This window comes from Symphalangus syndactylus, chromosome 11 (assembly GCF_028878055.3).
Source record: "Symphalangus syndactylus isolate Jambi chromosome 11, NHGRI_mSymSyn1-v2.1_pri, whole genome shotgun sequence".
Taxonomy (NCBI): Eukaryota; Metazoa; Chordata; class Mammalia; order Primates; family Hylobatidae; genus Symphalangus; species Symphalangus syndactylus.
The window spans coordinates 125,102,866-125,128,418 of record NC_072433.2 but is presented as its reverse complement, the minus strand read 5'-3'; the positions used below and the strand labels follow the sequence as shown (position 1 = coordinate 125,128,418).

Here is a 25,553-nt window from a genome sequence, read left to right as displayed (position 1 = left end):
TTTGTTAGATAAATGGCTCCTCTATCTTGGAACTTTAAATGAAATGGAATTCACTAATCCTAATTGCTTTGCCTTCTAGTGGAATTTTTTCCCATTAGTTCAGCATGTTTTTTTTTCTTCTTCTCTTTTCCACTTGAAGAGGGGAGCCTTTTTCAACTTAAAGCCTTAGGGTATACTTTATGGGTTTATTAATTATAAGGTATTCATTCAAAGGGGTTAATTAAGCAATAACTTTCTATTGACTGCAGTATACAAAGAATTAAAGGCCTGAATTCACCTGCTGATTAAACACCTAGTGACTGTGCCTTCATGTTCCCCCCCGTGGTTGGGTGAAATAAAAATCTTTCACCAGTTCTGGCATGGGTTGCAAGGCCACTCAGGAGGACAGTTAAAACCAGTTTGTATTTACAACTCAAGCTACCTTGAGACTGCCCAGAAAGAGAAAGGACTTCTGCTTCTCAGGGTTTCCGAGGAGAAATTTAGTCCCTAGCATCTTTGCTAAGTATCACCATTTTTTTTCTGCAGCATGCTTTTCAGCAAAAGAAGGTCAAGGATGATTTCCTTCCCTGTATCTGAGGAGTTTTATAAAATTAAAACAAGTCAACATAATGACCCCACAGGGGTGATAGTAGTTTACACACCAATCTTGGAATTTTTTGAGATCATTTCAAGTTCAAGGTACATCTAAGCTTCATACCCAGTCATTGCAATTCTCCAAATCAAACTAGTGACAGAGGCATAACATACTTTCAAGGAAGATGGGCTCTTTGAAGGCCGACCAACAACTCATCAAACAAGGGAAGAAGGAGATGAGTGCTCACTCAGAAGATTCCACAAATTCAGGTTTTAGGAGAGTATAAAATAAAGCAGCTTTAAAGTCAGGGTCTTGGGATGTGCTAGGATGTTCTTCTGAGAAGAGAAAATAAAAGGACAGTTCGTGAAAAACTCATTCAACAGATGCTTCTGATTCATGGCCAACCCTACCCCAAAATTATGTGGCGATAGGAAAAAACAGAAAACTGAAACCTTGGGTCCCCAGTATCATCCTTTCCTACTCCTTCCTTTTCCAGAATAAGTCAAATGAGATGGTACTTTATCCAGGAGGACATACAGCACACAGTAGGGTGTTCACAAAGATGGATATGGAATGATTTGCACTTGGATTTGAGCCACAGTTCTCCCATTTATTAACTGAGTAGCCTTGGGCTGGTTACTAAGTTATCTGAGACTCACACACATAAGATCCCATTCATTCCACATAAAAATTTCATAAGGTAGATATTTCTCTAGTTTCCATAAAATTGATGAGGAAATGGAAGAACAGAGCAGTTAAGTGGATGATCCAAAGCCACTCAGCTATCTCAAAAGTTGATATAAGATCAATTAAGATGCATGTAAAATCTTTGGCACAGGACTGGTCCTACTAAGCACCTGATAAACGTCAGAGTTTGCTATTATTATTACATCACTCTTGTCAACTTAGCCAGCATTTTCTTAGCTAAATATACTCTAAAAGAAATAGGTACATACAGTGTAACCATACCTTTTTTTTCTAAAAATGTAACAGAAATAAATCTGTTAAGTTTTTGCATGTAATTTTGATCTCAGTACACACATACATACACACACACACACACACAAACGATCACATACCCATGCAACTAATCTTGCTCATAACTCTGTATTTTATAAAATTTGCAAAGCATTGCTTTCAACAGCAAAAAACTGCAATTACTTTTGCACCAACCCAATATCAAAACACATAGATAATCCATTCTCTGTATAGGGAGACATACATATATAAGACCACATAAAACTATTGCAATACACACCCTTGAGAAATGACACCATGGTACTCACAGTGGAGAACAAAAATTCATATGCTATAGTGACTCTCTTCCAAAAAGTACAGTATAGAAGGTAGGGGAGAAGAGTTACTGTATGGTGGGAAATCCTGGCAAACAATACTTCAGCCAGGTAATCAAGGTAATCAAGGTCAATGGCAACAATTCCAAATCATGTTGATAGTATGTGCCCTTGATGTGGTGTGATGAGAAGCGCACTTTACCTCTGGAGTCTTTCTCCCAAGATCCCTTAAATGCAGTCCAATCATGAGAAAGTCATCAGAAAAAATTCCACTGGTGGGATATTTAGAAAGTAACTGGCCAGTATTTCTCAAAATTGTCAATGTTATCAAAACCAAGGAAAGTCTGAGAACCTGTCCCAGCTCATAGTTGTTAGGCAACAGGTGTACCTTAATGGTGCCAGTTCCGGGTTCTTCTCCCCTCCTTGACCTGGCACTGTCTGAACCCGCCAAAGGAGGGCCAATCAGAAAGAAGCATCTCCCACCTTCCCTTGGGCCCACCCCACGTAGGCCCAAGGGATATGAAATCCAGCACACCAGCAGCTCTCTCTCTTCTCTTCTCTTCCTTCTCCGCTCGATACCTCCAATAAAGATCTCTTGACCGCGACTGGTGTAGTCTGATCCTTGCCCAGCCCCTTTCATTGGTGCCGTGACTCGGATCGGGAACACCCCACCCTTCCGTGGGATCCCGATCCCTCTTCGGGCTCGGTCCAGACCCTGGCCGGTCTTCGCCCATTTTGCTGTTCACCGACCTCTCCACCCAACACCGGCCTCATCTCGGTAAGTCTCCCCTCCTGGTGTCCAACACCAGCTGGCCAACTCCCGTCTCAGCCGCCGCTCTCGGCTGCCGTAAATCTTACTCTAGACTCGGCCTGCAGGGAATGGTGTTTTCTCCCTCTCCTCCTCGCGACTCCGGCCTGGGCCCCTCTCCTTCTCTCATTAAAATCCTGGTACCAGGTGACCCACGGCCTCTCGCCTCTCAGAGGCTCCTCAGTCCTTCCGTTTCGGTGATGATCGATCCAGACGCTCTGACTCGCTCCGCGGCAAGCAGCTAGCAGGGGGACGCCCTGCCTAGCTCGTCGCCGTCTATTCCTTCCTCTCATTATGGGAGGCTCCGCATCCCTGCCGGCCGACTCCCCCCTACAATGTCTTTTAAATAATTTGTCGGCCCTTGGCCTCGCCTCAGACATCAAACCAAAACACCTAATTAAATTTTGCACTCAAAACTGGCCCACCTATCCCCTAGACAACCAAAACAAATGGCCTCCTTATGGCTCTCTCGATCCTGATCTTCGGGATCTCTACAACTATTGCGTGCAAACAGGAAAATGGGTAAAGATCCCATACCTTCATGGCTTCTTCCTCTTATGGGACAGACCGGACCTTTGCCTCCCTTGCAAGCCCCAACAACTTCTTGCCGCCCTTAAACTGCCAATCCCTCCCTCTGCCCCTGACTTTGATCCTGCCGATGAACCTCCACCATACCACCACCCCCCACCCCGCCTTCTGGCCGCCACCCAACCCCAACACCCAATAGCTTCCCCTCCTCCCATTTCCTCCTCATCCTCCTGACTGCCCGCCCTCTCCTCGTCGTTTAGCCCTCCCACTACTTGCTCAAAATCTTCCCACGCTGTTCTCGCCCCCCTCAGAGAAGTGGCCGGGGCAGAGGGCATCGTTCGCGTCCACGTCCCTTTCTCCATAGCTGACCTATCTCCAATCAAAAAACGTTTAGGTTCTTACACCTCTAACTCTTCTTTATACATCAAAGAATTTCAGTACCTTTGCCAAGCTTATAGCCTCACCTTCCATGACATCTACACAGTCCTTTCTAACACCCTTCTTCCTGAAGAGTGTAGGCGAGTTTGGGAACATGCTCGCGCTCATGCAGATGAGGTCCACCAAACAGCCCCAGCCCTGCCACTGGGGGCACAGGCGGTGCCAGAACAGGAGCCCAACTGGGACTATAACACACAAAACGGCACAGCAGCCCAAGACCATTTTGCCACTTGCCTAATAGCTGGACTGCATAAAGCAGCTCAGAAGGCAGTCAATTTTGAAAAACTTCATGAGGTAATACAGGACAAACATGAAAATCCCTCCACTTTCCTTGACCACCTTACAAAGGCACTTCAACAATATAACGCTATAGATCCCAAAACCCCCGACGGTAGCCGAAACAAATTTAAAAAGCTAGACAGAGGCCCCTTCACTCCCCAATCCGAGATACTAGCCAATGGCATTCAAGGTCTATCATAACCGGGACGAGAAGGCAAGAAAACAAAAATACCAATTATTATCACAGGCCCTCCAGGCCCCTTCTCAGCCCATAATAAAATCACACAGCCACAAGGCGTCGTCTGGCCATTGGCCCATACACGAGCCCCCTGGGCCCTGCTTTAAATGTGGAAAGGAGGGACATTGGGCCCGGCAGTGCCCAAATCCCAAGCCCCCCAACAACCCATGCCCCAAATGCCACCTGTCTGGCCACTGGGCCGTAGACTGCCCCGGCACCCGAAGGGGAGCTGGGCCAGCCTCCAGCTCTACACTCGACCTCCTAGGTCTGGCCATCGAAGATTGATGGGGCCTTGGGACTCCTCTCCCGACACAGATCATCACCGCTCAGGGGCCCAAGGTCTCGTTAATAGTACACGGACGCTCTATCACATTTCTCCTTGACACTGGAGCTACCTTCTCGGTTTTAAGGGAATTCTGGGGTGCCACTTCCCCTTTTGGATCTCCTATAGTCAGAGTTGGAGGCCAAACCATACGTTTGGCCTCCCCTCTCCTGCACCTTCTCCGGTCACATGTTCTCTCATCGGTTCCTAGTCATGCCCCAATGCCCTCTCCCCCTATTAGGAAGGGACATCCTCTTGAAATTCAAAACCTCTATCACCTTTAATCCAGCCACCGCCCCAAATCCACCTCACTCATTGCCCTAGTTGCTGATTCCATATACCAGGCTCCTGCTCCTCCTCTGCCTTCGCTCCCAACAGGCGTCAATCCTGCAGTTTGGGATACTACCACCCCTTCGTTAGCACTATGCACCCCCATACAAATCTCCCTCAAAAATCCACATCACTTTCCCAGCCAACCCCAATATCCTCTCCCCACCTCTAGTCTGAGGGGATTACAACCAGTTATCTCTGATCTCCTCAGGAAGGGGTTCCTTAGACCAACCCACTCGCCATTCAACACCCCCATTCTTGCAGTAAAAAAATCCAGTGGCCCATTCTGCCTCGTTCAGGACCTCAGGCTCATTAATGAAGCCGTTAAACCCATTCACCCCCTAGTCCCCAACCCCTATACTCTCTTGTCCTCAATTCCTCCAAGCGCCACACACTTCTCAGTGGTCGACCTCAAGGATGCTTTCTTCACCATTCCTCTCTCCCCCCAATCACAAGATCTCTTTGCTTTCACCTGGACTGACCCAGACACCAAACAGTCACAACAACTGACATAGACCGTTCTTCCCCAAGGGTTCAGAGATAGCCCTTACATTTTTGGCCAAACCCTAGCTTTAGACCTAAAAACACTGAGACTTCCCCAATCTGTCCTCTTGCAATATGTAGATGATCTCCTTTTGTGCAGTCCTTCTCTAGCCATCTCCCAGGCCAACACTACTTCCCTTCTCAATTTCCTCGCAGACAAATGCTACCGAGTATCCCCTCAAAAGGTCCAACTCTCATCAACACAAGTCACCTATCTCAAAGGCCATCTTCTCTCCCATAACTCAAAGGCCATCACCCTAGACCAAAAGTGCTTCATTAGGGGTCTTCCCATCCCTAAAACAAAACAAGAAGTACTCTCACTCTTAGGACTTGCCAGATATTTTAGAACCTGGATCCCCAATTATTCCCTATTAGCAAAGCCTCTTTATGACCTCTCCCGAGGAGCTCTGTCTGAGCCTTTAGACGCCACAGTAAAACGGCCCTTCCTACTACTTCAGCAGGCCCTCATAAAAGCTCCAGCCCACATCTCCCAGACCTACAAAAACTCTTTATTATATATGTACATCAACACAATGGCTTAGCCCTAGGAGTCTTGGGTCAAATGCAAGGTCCCACTTTTGCTGCAGTCGCATACTTGTCCAAACAGCTCAACCCCACCATACAGGGATGGGCCCCTTGCCTTTGGGCCCTGGCAGCAGCTTATTTACTCCTTCTGGAGTCAAAGAAGCTCACATTCGGGGCATCTGTTGTCATCACGTCCCCTCATCAACTTAAAGATCTCCTCACATACAAAAGTCTCCAAACCCTCCCACCTTGCCGTATACTCTCCCTCTTAGTCTCCTTCTTACACGACCCTACTGTATCCTTCCAGACATGTGCACCCCTCAATCCCGCTACCCTTTTGCCTATCTCTCAACACTCCCCTTCACACAATTGTATTGAAATTCTAGAGTCCCTCCTGCCCTGCCCAACCCACATCACTGAAGGCCCCTTAGATCGTCCCGAACATACGTGGTTCACAGATGGCAGTTGTTTTACATACAATGGACAGCGCCTCGCAGGATACGCTATAGTGTCCCTCACTGAAACTATTGAAGCAAAGCCTTTGCCACCAAACACCACAAATCAACAAGCTGAACTCATTGTGGCCACTCGGGCGTTCGAATTAGCGGCAGACACCTCACTCACACGATATACAGACTCCAAATACATTTTCCACATCCTCTCTCATTCAGCAATTTGGAAAGAAAGGGGGCTCCTAACAACAAAAGGAACATCTATCACTAATGCCACCCTCATCACTCGCCTCCTTCAAGCCTCCCTACTTCCCTCTAAAATAGGCATCACACACTAAGTCACACCAAATTGACTCGCCCCCACTAATGCAAGGCAACGACAAAGCAGATCAAGAAGCCAGGCAGGCAACTTTGTCAACCTTAACCCCCACTGTAATGTTAGCCCTACACCAACCATCAAACCCAACACGACTCACACAATCATCACTAACAAAATCACCAAATCTCTCCAAACACGCCCTCTTCTCATACCTTCATTCTATCTTCCATACAAATCCTCTGACATTAAAAACCTTCCTCGACTCCTTCACTCTGGACTCCTCTGACTTGCAATTCCTAGAACAGCTCACATCCACCTGCTTCATCTGTCAACGAAACAATCCACAAACTCCACTAAAGCCAGGATCCTTCCTAACCCATCAGGCCAGAGGAAACATTCCAGGCAGTAATTGGCAGCTTGACTTTACCCACATGCCCTCTGTAAAAAAATTTAAATACCTCTTAGTCCTAGTTGACACCTTCTCTGGATGGGTCGAAACCTTCCCAACCACCAATAAAAAGGCAAGTACCACTGCCTCAACCCTTCTGTCAGAAATCATCCCAAGATCCGGGGTCCCCACGTCCCTCCAGACTGATAATGGCCCTGAATTCACATCCCAGATCTCCCAAAACGTTGCAGCCACCCTCAATATCCCATGGCATTTCCACATTCCCTATCACCCACAATCTTCCGGAAAGGTCGAGCGGACCAACCGCACACTCAAAGAGACCCTCATCAAGCTATCCTTAGAACTGCATCTAGACTGGGTGAAATTACTCCCCACAGCCTTATTCAGGCTTTGAGTTCTCCCAAAGAAACCCACCCTCATGTCTCCTTTTGAAGTCATGTATGGTCGTCCAGCACTTCCTCCTGGCATTAATCCCACCTCCCCACTGATCCCATCACACAATAATTATCCCTTCTTGTCCTTCACCCGTTGCAAGCTTTGGAAAAGGCAGGAAGGCCTCCAACCAGACACTAATAACATACAGACTACCTTCCCCCTCATGCCCGGTGGCTGGGTATTTTATTCACCCCTGGGCACACTGATTCAATAACTCTGGCCCCAAAATGGAAAGGGCCCCTCCAAATCGTACTATGCACCCCCACTGCTGCTAGACTCCAGGAATCTCGAGGACAACTAACCCCTTGGCTTCATATTTCCAGGTTAAAGCCGGCCACCAACCCGGATCAGACAAGAAGCCCACCAGCCCCACACCATCCTACAAAATATACTTGCACACCAGTGCCAAACAGCCCACTCAAAATCCGCATCTTTAAAACACCTTCTCTTCCCCCCATTCCAGAAACATAGACTCTCCCCACAACCCTACTACCTGTTCACCATCAAAGAAACCTACACTACAAACAGGAGAACACACAAACCCCCTTCATATACTACACCACCAAAAACAATGCCTTGTCCTGGACCATTCACATCTCCAACCCATCCAGTTCCATGTGGGGCCAGTCAGCCAAAGGAGGTTTATACCCAAGCAATGCCTGGTCCTACCCAGTGCAAACCCTAACCATCACCCACACACTCAACATCATCTCCATACACTACTTCTCCACTTCTATGTGCAAACCTTAACAGACCTCCTCTTACCACCTCCCACATCTTTTCACCTTCCTCCACCAGCGAACCCCCTTCACAGCCTTATTATCTTTTCACAGTCAAAGCCCCGCCTTGCTGCCGTCCCCTTATCCGAGTCAATGCCTGCCAATAACTCCTCTGCCCCCACTACTAACTTCATCGTTTCCATTTCTAACCAAACCTTTAACCAGCTTCTCCTCAGAAATTACCAACTTTTAGCAACCTGTGAAGATGCAGAGGACTCCAGAGACAGCCTCACACCCTTCTAATACATCAACGACCAATAGGCCAGTCAGCCGACACTGGTCAGATAAGATCTACCTTAACAACCCCTCATCCAACATCCCTCATCCAGCCATTTCCAGGGTCAAGCCTGCCAAACACCCTAAATAACTATCATTCTCTTTTCCTTCCGGGCTAAACCTAGGTCCAACGCCCAGTGTCTCAGTTCCACCAGTTCCTAGACGACCTCCACATGGACAGGTGGCTCATCGCAGACTCCTCCCTGCCCCTTGGCTGGCTCATGGCTTTGAACGACCTATACCTACAAGGAACATTCATAGACTTCACACCCGAGGAGGTGTTCATATATAGCACCCTACTACTTGGCCTTATACTCCTACTGTGCCCTGTCCACAACCCTCACTTTCCTCCCATACCCCTCCCCCACAACACCCCTGTTCAGCAGGAAGTAGCCAGACGAACTACAATGCCCATTTCCCCACTTCTTAAAAAACAAAAAAGGGAGGAATGTTAGGCAACAGGGGTACCTTAATGGCGCCGGTTCCGGGTTCTTCTCCCCTCCTTGACCGGGCACTGTCTGAACCCGCCAAAGGAGGGCCAATCAGAAAGAAGCATCTCCCGCCTTCCCTTGGGCCTGCCCCACGTAGGCCCAAGGGATATGAAACCCAGCACACCAGCAGCTCTCTCTTCTCTTCTCCCTCTTCTTTTCTCTTCTCTTCTCTTCTCTTCTCTTCTCTTCTCTTCTCTTCTCTTCTCTTCTCTTCTCTTCCTTCTCTGCTCGATACCTCCAATAAAGATCTCTTGACCGCGACCTGTGTAGTCTGATCCTTGCCCGGCCCCTTTCAATAGTAGTCTAAGGAGACACGGCAACTAACTGGAATGTAGAATTTTGGGTTGGATCCTGGAATAGAGAAAGGATATTAGGGAAAAAAACATGGAAATCTGAATAAATTAGGGACTTTAGTTAATAATAATGTATTGATATTAGTTTGCTGATTGTAACAGATGTGACCCACTAATATATTAATAATGAAAACTGCATGCAGGGGGCAGGAAAGAGGTAATATGAGAACTCACTACTATCTGCCCAATTTTTCTGTAAATGTAAAACTGTTCTTAGTTTATTAATAAAAAATATAAAAATAAATTTTTAATAAACTTCAAGAATGTGTATAGCAAACAGAGGCCTGCCTTACTGCCCACATGCCAAGCTCTCACTACCATGACCAGGTTAAAGGGGGACCCAAGCCAGGCAAATGTTCAGGAGGAGAGTTCTTTTGCATGTTCACTCCCTGAGACTGGAGCCCATCTGGCCAGTAGAAGCATCCATAACCTAAATGTACCTTTGATACTGGAAGTCCCCAGAGCAAATCTTGGTACCTTCTGAAGAAGGGGGTCCTTTAAGGACAATGCTGGGGACATAGTGAATCCATGACTTCCAAAATCAGGTCTGTGTCCTTTGGTCAAACCTCCCTTCTCCACTTCTAAGTAGGTTGGAGAGGCTGAGAAAAGAGGCAACACTCACGTATGCATTGAAGCATGCTAAAAATATGTATTAAGTGGTAACCCTGTGTCAGGCTCCGATCAGGGCAAGTGTCTGGCTTCAGGGAGCTTAAAGTCTCCTGAAAAAGAACAGTGAGGTGGCCCTACAGCAAGGTAACACCAAAGCTCTGCCTTATAAAAGGCCCCAAGACAATGATCTGTGAAGGGCAGGATGGGGATTATAAATCCCCATGTGCACTACGGGGAAGGGTCTAGAAGGTCAATGTTTAGATATGAGGTCACAGTGGTGCACAGACCTGGAGTCTCTCCCATGAGCTTGCAGCCCTCTTTCTATTTGCCTTGTCCCATCCTTCTGGGATAAAGGCAAGCCTAAATTCAACATTTAAGAGAACAAAAGAGAATCAGTGTGACCCAGAGACTACAGATGTTTTTCTTAAGCAACCACAAGGGACAGGCTGTTTGGTGAGCACACTCACCAGAAGGCTGGGGCTCATCAGCTGCTTCCAATCAAATCTTGCACCACTGAGTTGGTGCATCCCACACAGTCAGCAAAATTCTGCTGATGTGTGGGGGGAAAACATCCTATTTTCTCCATACCTAGAAAGTGTGCTCTTGGGGTTTGCAGGGCAGAATCCAAAACTAACAAGAACGTATCAGGAGAAGGCAAAAGGAAACTGAAGACAGCACCCTATTCTGGGCCATGTGTTTTGTTTTAAGTTTATGACTTTGGTGTAAAGGCAAGGAGAGAAACTGGTTCTTCAAGTCTGTGTGGGCAGAGAGAGGCAGGAAAGGGTTGGAAGAGGAGATGGAGGGAGCTGGCTGGGAAGAGATGAACGAGAAAGAGGGAACAAGAAAGAAATTAGAACATCTAAAGATAATTTGCAAAGATCACAAAGTGCAGAAGCTCAATTTACGACGATTAATATTATTTTGTAAATTAGATCTTCTTTACTTAATTTCAGAAATGGAGAAAATCAAAGGCTGAATTTATTCATTTATATATAAATATGAATGTTGTACATATGGATATATATTCATACGTGTGCATATAAATATGCACACATACACGTATACACACACATATATATATAATAGGAATTTTGGAAAATGCACCTTAGTGGAAATTTTAAAATATATATTCAATATCCTACCTCCTTAAAGACCGGAATGTTTCATTTTAAAGAAATGACTGTTAGAACAAATGTTCTTCCATGAAGGGGTTTCAGTGAGGAATGAGATGCAATTCTGATCATTGAATATGATGATGTTTGACTTTTAGCACCTCCCTGTCCATGCATCCACAATAAAATATAGCTCCCGAGTTTAACCTATAACCTAGATAGCACATTGGGCTTTGGACCACAGAACTCCAACAAAGATTCCAGTAGAAACAAGTGGGCATTAGAAATGCTGCCTCCAACAGACCCTCCCTCTCAATCTGTCTCCTTCTCAATCTGAATGATGAGTTTTTCAGCTTTTTCCTAGAAACAGAACATCTTTTCGGGCACTGGAACGATGCTTGCTGAATTGGAAACCCCTACATAGTTCATAGGCTCCAAAACACAGGGAATTGCAAAAACACCCAGGTTTGCTGAGGACATTCAGTGTCATGTAGGTATGCACACCTTGCCATGTCCTGGAGCCACTAGGCTTGTTCATACCTGCTTATCATTCCAAGATGCAGAGCAGGCAGATCTGTCCCTATGAGACACTTACATAAAAGAAAACTCCAGACTCTACCTGTAACAGAACACATGCCCCATCCCAAGCTATTCCAGACAGCAGGGATGGAAGAGGCCTTATTGGAGTTCAATAAAAGGCTTACTTTTTGCCTTGTTCTCCTTTCCCTCCACTAAATCACGAGAATATAAAAATTAAGCCCAGCAATCTCTTACAAATGCAAACAAAAATTATCACTTAGATTATATACCTCCTGCTATCCAATGCTTCTTCCAAGCCCAGTATAAAAGCACCACCAGACAGGATTTGAGCACTGGACATGCTAAGCTTGAAAGTGTCTTAGTATGGCCAGGCACAGTGACTCACACCAGTAATTCCAACACTTTGGGAGGCCGAGGCAGGCGGATGACCCGAGGTCAAGAGTTCGAGACCAGCTTGGTCAACATGGTGAAACCCCATCTCTACTAAAAATACAAAAATTAGCCAGGTGTGGTGGCAGGCTCCTGGTAATCCCAGCTACTCGGGAGGCTGAGGCCCAAGAATCACTTGAACCCAGGAGGAGGAGGTTGCAGTGAGCAGAGATGGCATCACTGCACTCTAGCCTGGACAACAAGAGCAAAACTCCATCTCGAAAAAAAAAAATTGTGTTAGTGTGAACTGGACACTTACATGTATGAATTGGAATATGAAACCTCTCAGGGAAAAAAGAAGAGTGGAAAAGAAGGGAGGAAGAAAAGCACTGCTCTTTCCTTTACTCAGGATGGAATACTGCCTTCCAAATTGGTCAACTTCTCTCTGCCCAGGAGTGGCTGGAATCTGTGTACTTTTACCGCCTATGGTTTGATGGTTAGAAATCTGTCCCTAAGACTTGATCAGTAAGCTATAATTTTCCCTCTCCAAGATTGCTCCATTGTGTAGAGATTTTGCTTGCTTGTTTGTTTGTTTATTTGTTTTAATTCTGATGAGATGCTAAAAATATCATGGGACTCATTGTTGACAAGGGTTGCTAAGTGTTTCTAAATCAAGATTTCAATGGATTTTGCTGCCATTATATGTGAGCTTTCTCTGAGAAAGAAGAAGTATGATGAAAAGGGCCAGGATGCAAATATACTATCCTGTTTGTTTTATTTTAATTCAATCAAGACTTTCCTCAGTCATTTAAGCCAGCCAAAAGCATTTTAAACATTACAAGATCCCAGGTATCTATATTATTATTCATCACTGGATTACTAGCCCTTCACTAAAGTGATTCATAGTATATAATAGATGACCAATAAATATAGACTTGGAGGATAAAGGGGTAACTGCGTAAGAGGATGACAGAATTAATGGTAAGTGGTTTCAAGGTTCTGGCTAGTTTTTTCTCTCTTCAATTCATCACTCAAAACTCTATTTCCTAGAAAAATGCACAAATTATGCCAGGTGAGCCTGATTGTAGGCAATCTCTAGGCTGTCTCTGGCTTCTCTCCCACAAACTTTTCTTAAATAACCTGTCAGAGTGCTTGCTCCTGGTTTGTACAGAGCATGTAAGTTGCAGGAGTGTTTTCAAACGCCTCTCATGTAAGTTGCAGGAGTGTTTTCAAACTCCTCTGATCAGAACCATCACCTGGGATGCTTACTAAACACACAGCTTCCCAAGTTTCTCCTATGGATTGCAACTTCGGTTGCACATTAGATTCAACTGGGGAGCTTTTAACACTCCTGATGACCAAGCTGTCTTTCAGACCAACTCCATCAGAAATTCAGGGTGTGGGTATCAAACATCAGGAGTTTTAATGCTCCCCAGGTGATTCCCGTGTGCAGCCCAGTGTGAGTACCACCGTACAGACTGTGAATCAGCAGATCTGCTTTGAGACCTCAGAGAATGTGCAACAAACCCCAGGTAATATTTGCCAGTTTCACCTAGAACCAAATGGTTTAATCAACGAAGCCATTTGGTAATAATTGTTTTATTTTTCTATTTTTTCTGAAACACCAAGCAAATCATTAGACTGTATTTTGGCTAGACTGAGATTTTTCGTCGACATCAAATAAACTTTAAATTGGTCCGCAATGTCAAAGGGAAGTAACACATCATCACCATAAAGCCCCAAAAAACTTGAGACAAAACTGAATTAAGAGCAATTAATGACCCAAAGTTAGCTTAATGATGACCATAATAGTTAACTTCCGTTTGGTAGGACGAGACTCATTTCTTTAATCTATATTGTCATTAAAATGGGCTACCAGGGTGCCATGATAGTTTGAATGGTTTAATATTGTTATTTAGGAATGAAGAATAACAGAGTTTACATCTTGGCTAATCCATTAACAAGTTGAGGGACCCTATGCAAGTTACTCCATGACTTTGTGCCTCACTTTCCTCATCTGTTAAGTGGAAATAATGCTGCCTACGTTCTCTCAATATTATCCAGAAGATTCTCTTAAATGAGATGATATAGACAAAACAGGAGCAAACGGCAACCACTAATACATACTGGTAACCTTCGCTTGTGACCCCATATGGTTATTTATTAAGTCAATAACCTCTCTTCGCAGGAACTGATTACGTAATGTTTTATGGTATTTTTCTGTTCATACAGAAAAGCAAGAAAGAGACCTGGGTCAGAAGTCAGGCAAAGTGCATTCTAACCTACATATCACTACCACCTAGCTGTGTAACCTGTAGTAACTTAGCCTATTTCTCAGGGCCTCAGTTTCCCTCAACACCAAATAAAGTGCTCCAAAATATGGAGATGGTTTCAAAGCCATGTCAGAGTCCCTTACAACTGCCACAGAGTGTGATTATCTTTGTTGGTAAACTAAGTGTCAGGGAAACACTCAGGCTTTCTTCTCATTCATTTCAGACTTTCACGCCATTGGTGATTTACTGATCATTTCATCTCTTAACTAAGAGAATTAGATCAACACAATCCAGAGAATAAAACTAGGCCTATCTTTACTAGAAAAGAAGATTCAGATTTCAGGGTAACACAGATGCAAGAACATGTGGCTTTTCTGCCAGGCCCAATGGAAGTGTATTCAAGGTTTGTTCCCTCCAGGGACAGCCAGCATCACACCAACCTCACTCACAGTCCAGTGTTTACAGGCACTCCAAAACCTCCTAAGAGTGTATTTCATAAAAGCAGAGCCTGTCCAAAGCTCCTGTAATGTCTCCAAAGGGAAAGGATAGAGTCAATAATCAGGGTTGTATCTGTGTGTTGTAAATGCCCCAAACCTCTATTCCCTCTCGGAGTTCTCACACGCACGTGTGCGTGCACACACACACATAAACACAGCCATAAATATATACACTCCCATTTAATAGACTGGGGATTCAAATTACAGTTATAGTGTCATAAAACTGACTATCTGCAGGGTGTGTGCAGAAGTCTAAGTGTGTGTTGTGATGTGGGTTGGGGCGGCCAGCTTACAACCTTCCTCCTTTCCTTGAGGTTCTACATTCTCAAAACGTTGAGATTCCTCTGGGACATTTAAATAAGCTGTATTCATAGGGGCGGCTACATAATTTGCAGGCCCAGTGCAAAATGAAAACACGCGGCCTCTTCTTCAAATCGTATTAATAATTTCAAAACAGCAACAGCAGAGCAGTAAACCAAGTGTAAGACCTTCAAAGTACAGAATGTGCGCATTTGGGCTGGTCACACACCCACAAAGCAAGCTGGGGCTTGAGGATAACACATAGAGAGTCTGGATTCGATTTTTGCAATATGCACCATTTCTTTAGGAAAGTTCCAACTTTCCCCCCGAAGGCTCTAATCTGAGTCTGCTGAATGAATTGACAAGAAATTAACAGGAGAAAAGCCATAACAAATCTATTTAATCATAGTTTCATGTGACATGGGAGCCCTCAAAATGAAGACCCAAAGTCCCAGATAAAAATAGATACCCTGGGTATCTATTTTTACCCGGGCTTAAGTTTGATGAAGCATGGACAGCCAGGTAGAAATAGGGTTGGACAAAGAAGAGTCTGATCTAATAGCAAGAGACTGAGGCAGAAAACCCAGGACGGCCTGTCTGTTCAAATTTTTCTTAGCTTCTCTCTGTAGCACGTCTTCCTCTCCAGTACGGGGCAGGAACTACAACCAACAAGGTAGGTCAGAGAACTTCTTTATGGCCAGTTCTGAAAAGTGCTTGCAGAGGTGCCTGGCATCATGAAACCAGTGTCTTGGGAATCAGACTGGCTTGGGTTTGAATCCTGTCGAACCATGTAATAACAGAATTTCTCTGTCACTTCCACTCACCATTTTGAACTTCAACTTTCCATCTATTAAATGCAGACAGGGCAACCCACTCTCCGAATTACAGTTAATTAGAGGATTAAATGCAATAAGGCATAGAAAGCAAACAAAAATCGAGGTCAAAGCCCGGTGCATAATAAGTGTTTCAAACTGCCCTTCCTTTTGGGCACAAATCTTGCAGATCAGTTCAAACAGAAACACACTATATATTAAAAGTGAAGCTATTGTAATTGAAGACCAAGACAGATTCGGAAACCTGACAAATCGTTTTCAACCTGTCGGTTCTTTTACCTCTAACGAGACTTCCCCCTTGGGTGGGAAGAGATGACCTTCTGAAAAGGCCCTCCGTCGGCGTCAGAATTTGGCGACTAAAGCATGCATCAGCTGGGAATGGTGACAAGTTGCAAAGGGAAAGGGGGCGGGTAGGCAGGGTAAGAAAGAAAACTTAGGGCTGGGGGGTGAAGGACCTCTGGTTTGTTTTCCTGGCTGGGACAGCGAACGTTTCCGCAGCCAAGTTTCTGGAGCGAGGCCGGCGGCTTCGCGGCTCCCATTGGTCCGGCCGCGGCTGTTGCTAGGCGGATGGACCAATGGCGCGCGAGGGTCGTCTGGGCTCCTCCTCTTCTGGGCCGCGGCTGGAGCCCGGGAAGCGGCGGCTTCCGCGCTTCTTCCCGCGGCTTTTTCTGTTCTTTTTTTTTTTTTTTTTTTTTTTTTTTTTAAGGCAGCGCGGGGCTGGGGGCGCAGAGCCCCGGAGCTCGGGCCAGTGGAAGGTTCACCCGCTGGGCTCGTCGCATCTGTCTCGCGCTCCCATCGTCCTCCAGCGTTGCGCAGCCTGGAGGGACAGGACGGACACGCGGGTTTTTGTTTTTTTCCCCCTGATGCAAATGTGTATTTTGTGTTTTAATAACTTTATCAACTCGATGAACTCTCGCGAGAGCACTCGGGGCGTGTCTTGCCTCTGTCGTCCTTCCCAGTCTCTAACCGGCCTCTGGGCCGCCTCTCACAGTTGAGCCCCCAGACTCTGAACACACACACACGAGCACACACACACGCACACACATTGAGCTACCGCCAATGCTTGAGCCCCTAGCCCTTACACACCCATACGCGTGCACAAACACACACACACACGCTGAACCACCTTCAACACTTGAGCCCCCATCCCCTGGACACACACACACACACACACACACGTTGGACCACCTGCAACACTTAAGCCCCCAGCCCCTGCACACATATACACACACACACACACACTCTGAGCCCCTTCCAACACGTGAGCCTGTTGCCCCCACACACACACAGACACACACACACACACGCACACACACACACGCTGGTGCGGGAGCATTTAGCACAGTTTCCTTGCCGAAAAAGCAGGACCTCGGTTTAGAAAATGGAAATTGCCAAGGAGGAAAAGAGAACTGAGATATATGCAGCCCCAGGTATTTCGGGTTAGTAATGATACTGTTAATAATACCATCGTTTCTGAGGGCTTTCTACCAGATACTGTGTTGAGTAGTTGCCATGCTTCATCCTATTTAGAGCTTGGTGTGCCCATGGGTAAACAGAGGCTCTGAGCAGGGGAGGCAGAAGCAGGACTGGAAACTGTCTGTGTAACACTGGAGCTCTTGGTTCTACCCACTTACTGGTGTGGTTGCATGGCTGTACAACTGCCCATGTGGTTATGGCCACCATCTGGGGGTAGGTCTCAGTAAAACCTACGTCGCCAGGGCTATGCCAGCCCCATGCAGTCCTATGCATAACTACCAATTCTCAGAATGAGCATGTTTGTCACCCTTGGCCCATCCTGCCCCATTACTGTATTTAACACTTGCATCTTAGGTGGATGTTCCTCAAGAATCCAGGAATGAGTAGAAAAAACAAATGTTCTGTGTGTTTGGGGAATATCTTATCTTCATCCTGCAGCACACATCCACCTCTGCAGCTTCCCCTCAACTAATGTGGGAACTACAACTCAAGAGAGGAAAGTGACTGGATCAAGGCTACTCTGATCAAAGGTGGTCACTTCCCACATCTGTGAGACAGCAGAGCCAGTTCTCTGCCTGGTGAAGGCAGTCTGTAGGAACATTTCTCTAACAAGTGACTGCAGACTTCACGTAAACTCAACTGCATACTGGAAGTCACTGTGATTCTAATTTTATGAAGAATTATCAAGCTGAGCATATTTAACAAACTGTGTGGGGTTTTTTTTCTTATACAGTTTCCTTTTTTCTTTTTTTCAAGGTGCCTCCTTCTAATTCATCTTGTATGGCTTCACCATTGTGGTTGTCAATATGGCATGCAGAATTATCCCTCTTTCCAGGTGAGGACACGGAGACATGGAGACACATGTAGCCCAGTCACATAACAACACAGTGGGCAGGCCCAGTCCTGGAGCACAGATTCCCCCTCCCCCTCCCCACACCTTAGCTAGCTTCTCTGCTCTCCCTGAGTGCCTGTAGCTTACAAGTTATCCATTTACAACAAGAGGTTGTTTATTCAGAATGTAGGGACTGGGAATGCAGAAGCCAAAAAAAAAAAAAATGAAGTCAGAAATGAAATCTTTTTTTGTGTTTGGAAACTGCCTGGGAAGTGGCCTGCCAGCTAGGAGCAGGGTTGGCCGGTGAAGAAGCCCCTGCTGGCATGACATTTTTCTGCTTAGCAGATGCCTGTGTGCCACCCTCGCCCTTGCTCTCAGCCTGGCACTCGAGGGAAACGTGTCTGTACTCACTGCGCTGTTGTCTAACAGGCTCAGCAGAAAGGCCCCAGCTAGCTTCCTTCTTCCCTTCTCAGCAGGAGAAGACCTAGGCATGCCCACCTCCTACCCTAACAGACAGCACCTAAGAGATGGTTCTTTTGATAACATAAAGGAGATGTTTTTGAACGTCAACACAAGACAGTATCGCCCAGTCAGTGAGAGGTTTTCTGCTCCACCCATCGGCAGAGGCTCACTTGGTCTCAGAGAGATAGTACTGTCTCCTTTCCTTAAATCCCCCTAGCTTAAAACGCCTAGCCAGAACCCTGCTTATAATCTTTCGCCATAAAGTTTATCTTCTAACTTTTTTTTAAAACCTATGGAAAATAAAAATCGGGATTGGAGCAAAGCAGATTATTCTGTTTGCAGAGGCTGATATAATTGCTGGCTGTTTTCCCTGGGATCCCACTGTAACTCTTTAGGCAGCCCTGAATTTTAAAGGATGTTTGCAAAGCAGCTTTCTTCCTGAACACTGTCCTAAATCCCTCCTGTTGTAACCCTCCACTCCCTCTGTTTGCCCGGCTTTGCCTGGTGCAGTGAGACACCTATCCACACAATGTTTGCCTCTCCTGCTTTCAGTTTTCTTTTCAGCCAACAGCCTCCAAGCATTCTCCCTTCTGCAAGTATTCCTGTGGCGTCTGTTCTGCCTCTCTGCTAGATGCTGGGATATAGGGAGCCAACACAGACAGGGCTTACAGTCAAGTGGGAGAAATAATATTACCCAAACCTTCACAAACCCAAACTTAACACCACTACAAAGATGTATGTTCATGACACAGTGACAACGTACGCTAAAGGGACTTAAACCCGATTAGAGCAATCAAGACAGGCTTCATAGAGTAACAGACCTGTGAGGTCTCACAGGTAGACAGAGGGTAGAAGTTGGAGATGAGAGTGGATAGAAGTAGAGCTAGCACAGGCAAATGCCCTCTGCTGGGCTTGGCATCTGCCCTGAGAACAGTTAACACAGCGTGTTCAGGCCAATCCACTTTCCATGGATGGGAAATTACTTTTTACGGATACTGGTAAAAATTAGCTTCTCTAAGAACACCGGTCTTTCCCTTGAGACAAGAAATTGGGACCATATGTTTAGGCCTGGTCTTGCTAGGTGGGTGTACAGCTCACCAAAAGGATAAAATCAACACATTTTTCACTGCTTCCATAATCAGGGAGTGGGAACGTTGGAGTCCTACTTATTTTTGCCTTGGCTCAGGGTAGCTTATATTATTGAGAAAGGCTAAACTTTCAGTGCCCCTGTATTGAAAGAGTTCAGATTCAAATTTAACCGAGATTTATTAAGTGCTGACTAGGAACCTGGTATTTCCTAAGTATTACCCCTTGGAAGCCTTACAACAATTCTCGGAGATAGAATTTTTCAACCCCTTTTCACAGATGAGAAAACCAAGGACTAGAAGAACCCCTGGATCCTCATCCCAAGTATTTGTCATGGATGCATAAGAGGATAAAGTCTTCTTTGACAGCTCACCAAATGAATGTTTTATGTCACAGGCTCACAAAATGTCAGGTTCAGACAGCATTTCATGCAAACATTTTTTTTTTCAATTATTTGCCAGCGTTTGATCTTTAACATCCTTGACACGTCCAGCCTCAAGTTGAATCTCACTTCTCTTAGGAAATTCACTGCCCTTTTGATGAAGCCAGTTTGACTTTCAGATCTTTGATTGTTCAAAAAAGCTTTTAGCCTTCAGACTTCCAATTGGCTTAAATAGGAAACATAACCATTTTAGGAATGATGTGGATGTAATGTTAAAGCAAAGGTAATGGGCATAAACAGAATCAGGGTACTAACAGCAAAGCTCATTACTTGGTGATTATGCCAATTCTGCAAATAAAGGAAGAACTCAGAGTAGCTTCATAAACACCATAATCTAAGTGTTTAAGAATCCCTGAGGGCTAAGCTCATCTCCTCTTGACCCTACAACCTCTCCTGCATTCTTGGGATTCTAAATTGCAATATTAAGTCATTGAACTGACCGTTCTTCTCAATGGCCTAACAGTGGAAATCCTTCTAGACCTCATACCACCAAATTGCTGCTCTGAGGTTTACCTTTCTACACTTTTATGCCGGGGTTGGAACACAAAGGGCCATGAAGTTGACATATTCGCAGCCAATGATGAGCCAAACCTAGAGTCAGTTTCCTAACTCCAGTGGCAACCTATGTGTTGCTTCATGTTGCTTCGCCAGTTGGCTGCTCCCTTGATAGACACCAATTGGATTGCACCTGTCTTAAGTATCAATCACAGCAGTCCCCTCCACCACTACCAAATAGAACCTCTCTTAATTCATCCATCCATCCATCCAACAAATATTTACTGAGCTCCCACTATGTGCAACAGTGAGGGGGTGAAGTGAAAAAGCAGCCCTGTCTCCACTTTCATGACATGTGCAGTTTCGTGGAGGAAAAAAAAGATAATATTTAAAGGGCCAGTAATGAAATGCCACAGTCCAATGATTATGCATAATCACATTTTCCCTTCAAAAATTTATCTTTGGTTCCTGAGAATGGAATGGAAGACAGAGAAGCAGACTTTAATCTCAGTCCGTTGCTAACAACATTGACATTTTATGACCTTTACTAATTTTTTTCAAGTACCTATCAGGCTGTGAGGTTATTGTGTCTGTTGGCTTGTTTACCAGTTGACGATCTTCCTTTACTCCGTTAGAATGATAGTTCCATGAAACGAGGAACTTTCTCTAGCTCACTCACCTAGGAAACTCCAGCCCCTATCAGAATTTCTGGAACCAAGTGAGAACATCATCAGATTTTTTGAGCTAACACATGACTTTCTCCTTAAAGCTGACTGAGGCAGGAGTGCTAGAAGCAGCTCAACATCCAGGTGAGCAGGAGTTTCAGCAGGCAGCTTTCCCAACCCGCACCTATCTGGAGCTTCCTGCTGCCGTTTTGTGTTATTGTCATTCCAAGAGCTCTAGTTTACTCTTTAGCAATTGCTTGGGGATTTGGAGAGAAGGCTATTTTTGTTTTAATAATTTAATTACCGGTTAATTATTACATCGAAGTTCAGAGATAACTTCTTGAGTTTGCAACTGACAACCTTTTTTTTTCTACTTTCTCTCCCTGACCATCCACCCATCTCTTCCCAGAAGTAGGTGCCTAACATAAAACCCATGTACTTGGCAGCGGGTCATGGAAGCATGTGAACCTTATCGCATCCTAATCAAGGAAGGGAGAAATGAAAAACTTGATCCCCAGGTGGCTTCATAGGAACCAAAAAAAAAAAAAAATAGAGGGGATGCTGGCATTGTCCAGTGCTGATAACATTTTCCTTTTTTAAATCAATCATTATGTTTGTGCTTGCAGCGTGCTTTGTAATCACTTCTGATCACCATTCTTTACATCAGCACAGCATTTTATCCATTTTGAAGAAGCCGCAGTTGAGGTCAAGAGTGGATGAGGGCCTTCTCCTTGAGACAGGACAAACAGCTCTAACACTGGAACAGATCCACATCCACAAAAGTCTCTGCTGTCCCTGCTACCATTTCCTCCAAGGGTTAAATCTCCCACATGATCAAGTGTAAAGGGGAACATCCACTTTCTGAGTAGGATTTGCGCATGAAGAAAAAAGCAGCATCTCCAGGAAGTTGTTGTCAGGGCTGGAAGCGGGGGCTATGCTCAGAGCCCAACATCCACCCCGTCTCTGTAGTGTGGCACTGGCAATTAGGGATGTTGTCTGTCATCCCCAAATCCCAGACTAGGAGCGGGGCAGTTGGATGTCACTGGAGGAGACAGAAGATGGATGGTCCTGGGAGGTTCCTCTGTCCTATCGATGCAGACACACCCGTCTCTCTGTCTCATTGCTTACATCACATTCAATTTGACCAGATGGACATCATGGGAGGATTTTCGTCTGGATCAGGATTCTTAAAACACTAGCAAAAAGAGCTGGCTCTTGGGAGAAATGAGGATGGGGCCATTAGAAGTTGGGAGCTGGGGCCATTAGGAAGCAGCCAGGCTGTGTGGAGGCACAAGGGGATTTCTGCTCAATAATGGGAAATGTGAACACAGGGTAGTGCTGTGATTACAGCATCCTGGAGGGGGGCCCTGAGAGGCCAGGAATAGATTATGACACACTCAAGTAAAACGTAGGGGAAGGGACTAAGGTTGCCCCTCCAGACTCTGGCAAAGGCACCCCTGTGGAAAGAGATATTCCACTCCAGGGTGTGGATGGGAAGGGTCATTTCAGAGCATCACACTGGGAAGTGGCACGTATGTATTTGTGGATCTGGGAGAACTAGACCAGATTGGATCAGTTCAATGAAAGCCCAGAACAGAACTCTTTAGAGGGCTTGTAAAAGCATCTGCTAGCTCTGGAGTGGCAAGATCACTGAATTGTGGAGTGTTCACCCTGTTTCTGGGGGGTAATTTGGCAACATACATCAAGAGCCTGGGGGAACAGACTCAAAAACACAGATTTATTCCAAGAAAATGTTTAGATATACACATAAAGATTTATATGTAAGAAAGTACATCCGTGGGATATTTATATGGGTGAAAAAATGAGAAATAATCTAAATGTCCCACAACAGAGGAAATGACTTAATCAATTTCAGTGCCTTCCTACAATGGTACTTAGCAAACCTTTAAATATAAAATCATGTTTTCAGAGCAATGTTAATGACATGGAAGAATGATTATGACATGCTAAGTAAAAAATGCAGCTTACCTTATGAAAGCGAATGGGACATAATCCCAATTTAATATAGAGAAAAAACCCAAAAGGAAATAGGCCAAACTGTTAACAGTGGTTATCTGTATGTAGCAGAACTAGGGGTAATATTTTTAAATGGTGTTCAATGTTTTCCAAAGTATCTGCATATTCATATGGATTTATACGTATGTGTGTATAACTAATATATATATTACATACACATTAGTTTTTCTCTCCTCCTTATCTTTCTTGCCCTGCTTATTCCTCTCCACACCAATGTTCACCACTTGACATACTATGTATTTAGTGGTTTATTTGCTATATTTCGCTGTTTGCTGTTTGTCATCATAAAAATTAAATATTCTTAAAATATTTTAGAAGAATAATTATAATTGCAGAAAGGCTAAGCTTTCCCCATTTTTATAACCATGACAAGTCAAGACCAGGATACAGGATATATTAAGCTTATCCTTTGTCATGGGGGCTGGTCAATGACAGCCATTAGTTTCAGTCCCAAATGGGGAAGTAGAGTAAGAGGCTACCCCAGCAGTAGAAAGATAGCATCAATGACCCCAGAGTAGAGGCTCTGAACCCTGTGATTCCACTAGGAAAAAGACTAAGTCCTTAGGATATAAATTCCCAATGTAAGACCAGAGAGTACCAAGGGCTGACTGCGGCAATGTGAATTTAGTTAATTCATCCATAATGTCCAAGTTCTCCCCTGAATCACTGTTGCTCCAATCACAATCGACCCATGACACATTTTGCTTGAAGACAGGAGTTTAGATGTTGCATGGTATACTGAAAAGGGTCAAATATATATGTTGATTTAGAATCCTGATTTCAGTACTTAGCCATGTGACCTCATTGAAGGTATTTAAACTGCTGTCCTAGTCCTTAGTTCCCTCACCTGCAAAGTAACACTAATCTCCCTAAGTTATTTTAAGTATGAAATGAGACTATAGATAAAAGTTCTTGCACAGGGCTGGGTATAGGGTCTGCCCCAAATTCACCCTGGCCACTGTTCTGAAAGTCTAGTTTTCAAAGAACAAACCCAATCAGTAATAGCTTCATACAACACATATCAATCTCCACATTGGCTTAATCATGATTTAATGATTCTATAATCTCATTGCAGATTGTAATCGGGACATGAAGGGGTCTTTGAGCAGGGAATTCGTCTATTTCAGTGTGGTGTGCGGACCCCCAACATCCCAACTCCCAGCAGGGCTTGTTAAAATAGGGCACAGGTTAAGAGTGAGGAGTTCCTGGCCTCACTGGACATCTGAGTCACAAGGTCTAGGGGTGAAACCAGAGAATCTAGACTTTTGGAGGGTCACCAGGTCATTCTTTTGCACAGTAGAATTTGAGATCCACTGCAACTAATGTTTCCAAGAATCAGTAGAGGTGCTCATGACCTTTTTTAGGTCAAGGCCCAAACTGCATCCTTTCTCCTCTTCCAACCCATAATTCGTTTTGTTAGGGTGATGTCTAAGAGAGTGGCCTTGCAGAAAGAATACAGTCATTTTCCATGTAGTGTTTGCGATCCTTCTGAAGATTCATGTTCAGTGGCAAAACTGTGACATGCCGAGCCTGGCCTTGCAGGGCTGTGGTTAGCCATACAGTAGTCCTGAAAGTCCAGGGTTCAACATGGATTCATACAGTCTGTGCTTTGGTTTCAAGATTTGTACAAATGATCTCTTTGAAATCAGAATCAAAGAAAGAAAAGATTTATCTTCATTTTCATAGCTCCCCACAAACTAATCTTTTTCCCTGTTTCACCATATTTCTTCCTTGCAGGCCTTGAATACTTAAGTTTTATAAATTCATAATCATTACACTGATACTCTTCTGAGATACGGGTCTTTTAATTTCATGATCAATATTCTTTCCGCTTTCCCTTTTCTGGTGTTCCTCCCACACTATAGAATTTCCTTGTAATAATTAATTCTTAACATTTATGAGATTTTGCAGTTCTCACAGCATTTTTATGCCCATTATCTTATTAACAGAATAATTTATTTAGATAGCTTTGTTCCTTCTCATGAAAAGTATCTCAACAGAGACTCACCCAGCAAAGTGCTTAGAAGCATGAGCTCTGGAACCACAGACCCAAGTTTAATTCCTGCCGTTTAATAACTGAGTGAATTCAGACAAGTAATGTAGCCTCCCAAAACCTGTTTCTCTTGTCTCTACC

General features: G+C 44.7%; 2 long non-coding RNA genes across 2 annotated transcripts in view; one reads left to right on the top strand and one right to left on the bottom strand.

The window, feature by feature from the left end:
• LOC129492835 (uncharacterized) overlaps positions 1-16,468 on the bottom strand; it is a 46,277-nt gene extending 29,809 nt beyond the window's left edge. Inside the window, exons 1-2 of the long non-coding RNA XR_010114339.1 lie at positions 16,204-16,468; positions 9,016-9,389 (exon numbers count right to left, since the gene is read on the bottom strand). This is a non-coding gene — a long non-coding RNA (uncharacterized lncRNA). The remainder of the gene's footprint in view (positions 1-9,015; positions 9,390-16,203) is intronic.
• Positions 16,469-16,477: 9 nt separating this feature from the next.
• LOC129492834 (uncharacterized) overlaps positions 16,478-25,553 on the top strand; it is a 45,061-nt gene continuing 35,985 nt past the window's right edge. Inside the window, exons 1-2 of the long non-coding RNA XR_008660966.2 lie at positions 16,478-16,766; positions 18,157-18,235. This is a non-coding gene — a long non-coding RNA (uncharacterized lncRNA). The remainder of the gene's footprint in view (positions 16,767-18,156; positions 18,236-25,553) is intronic.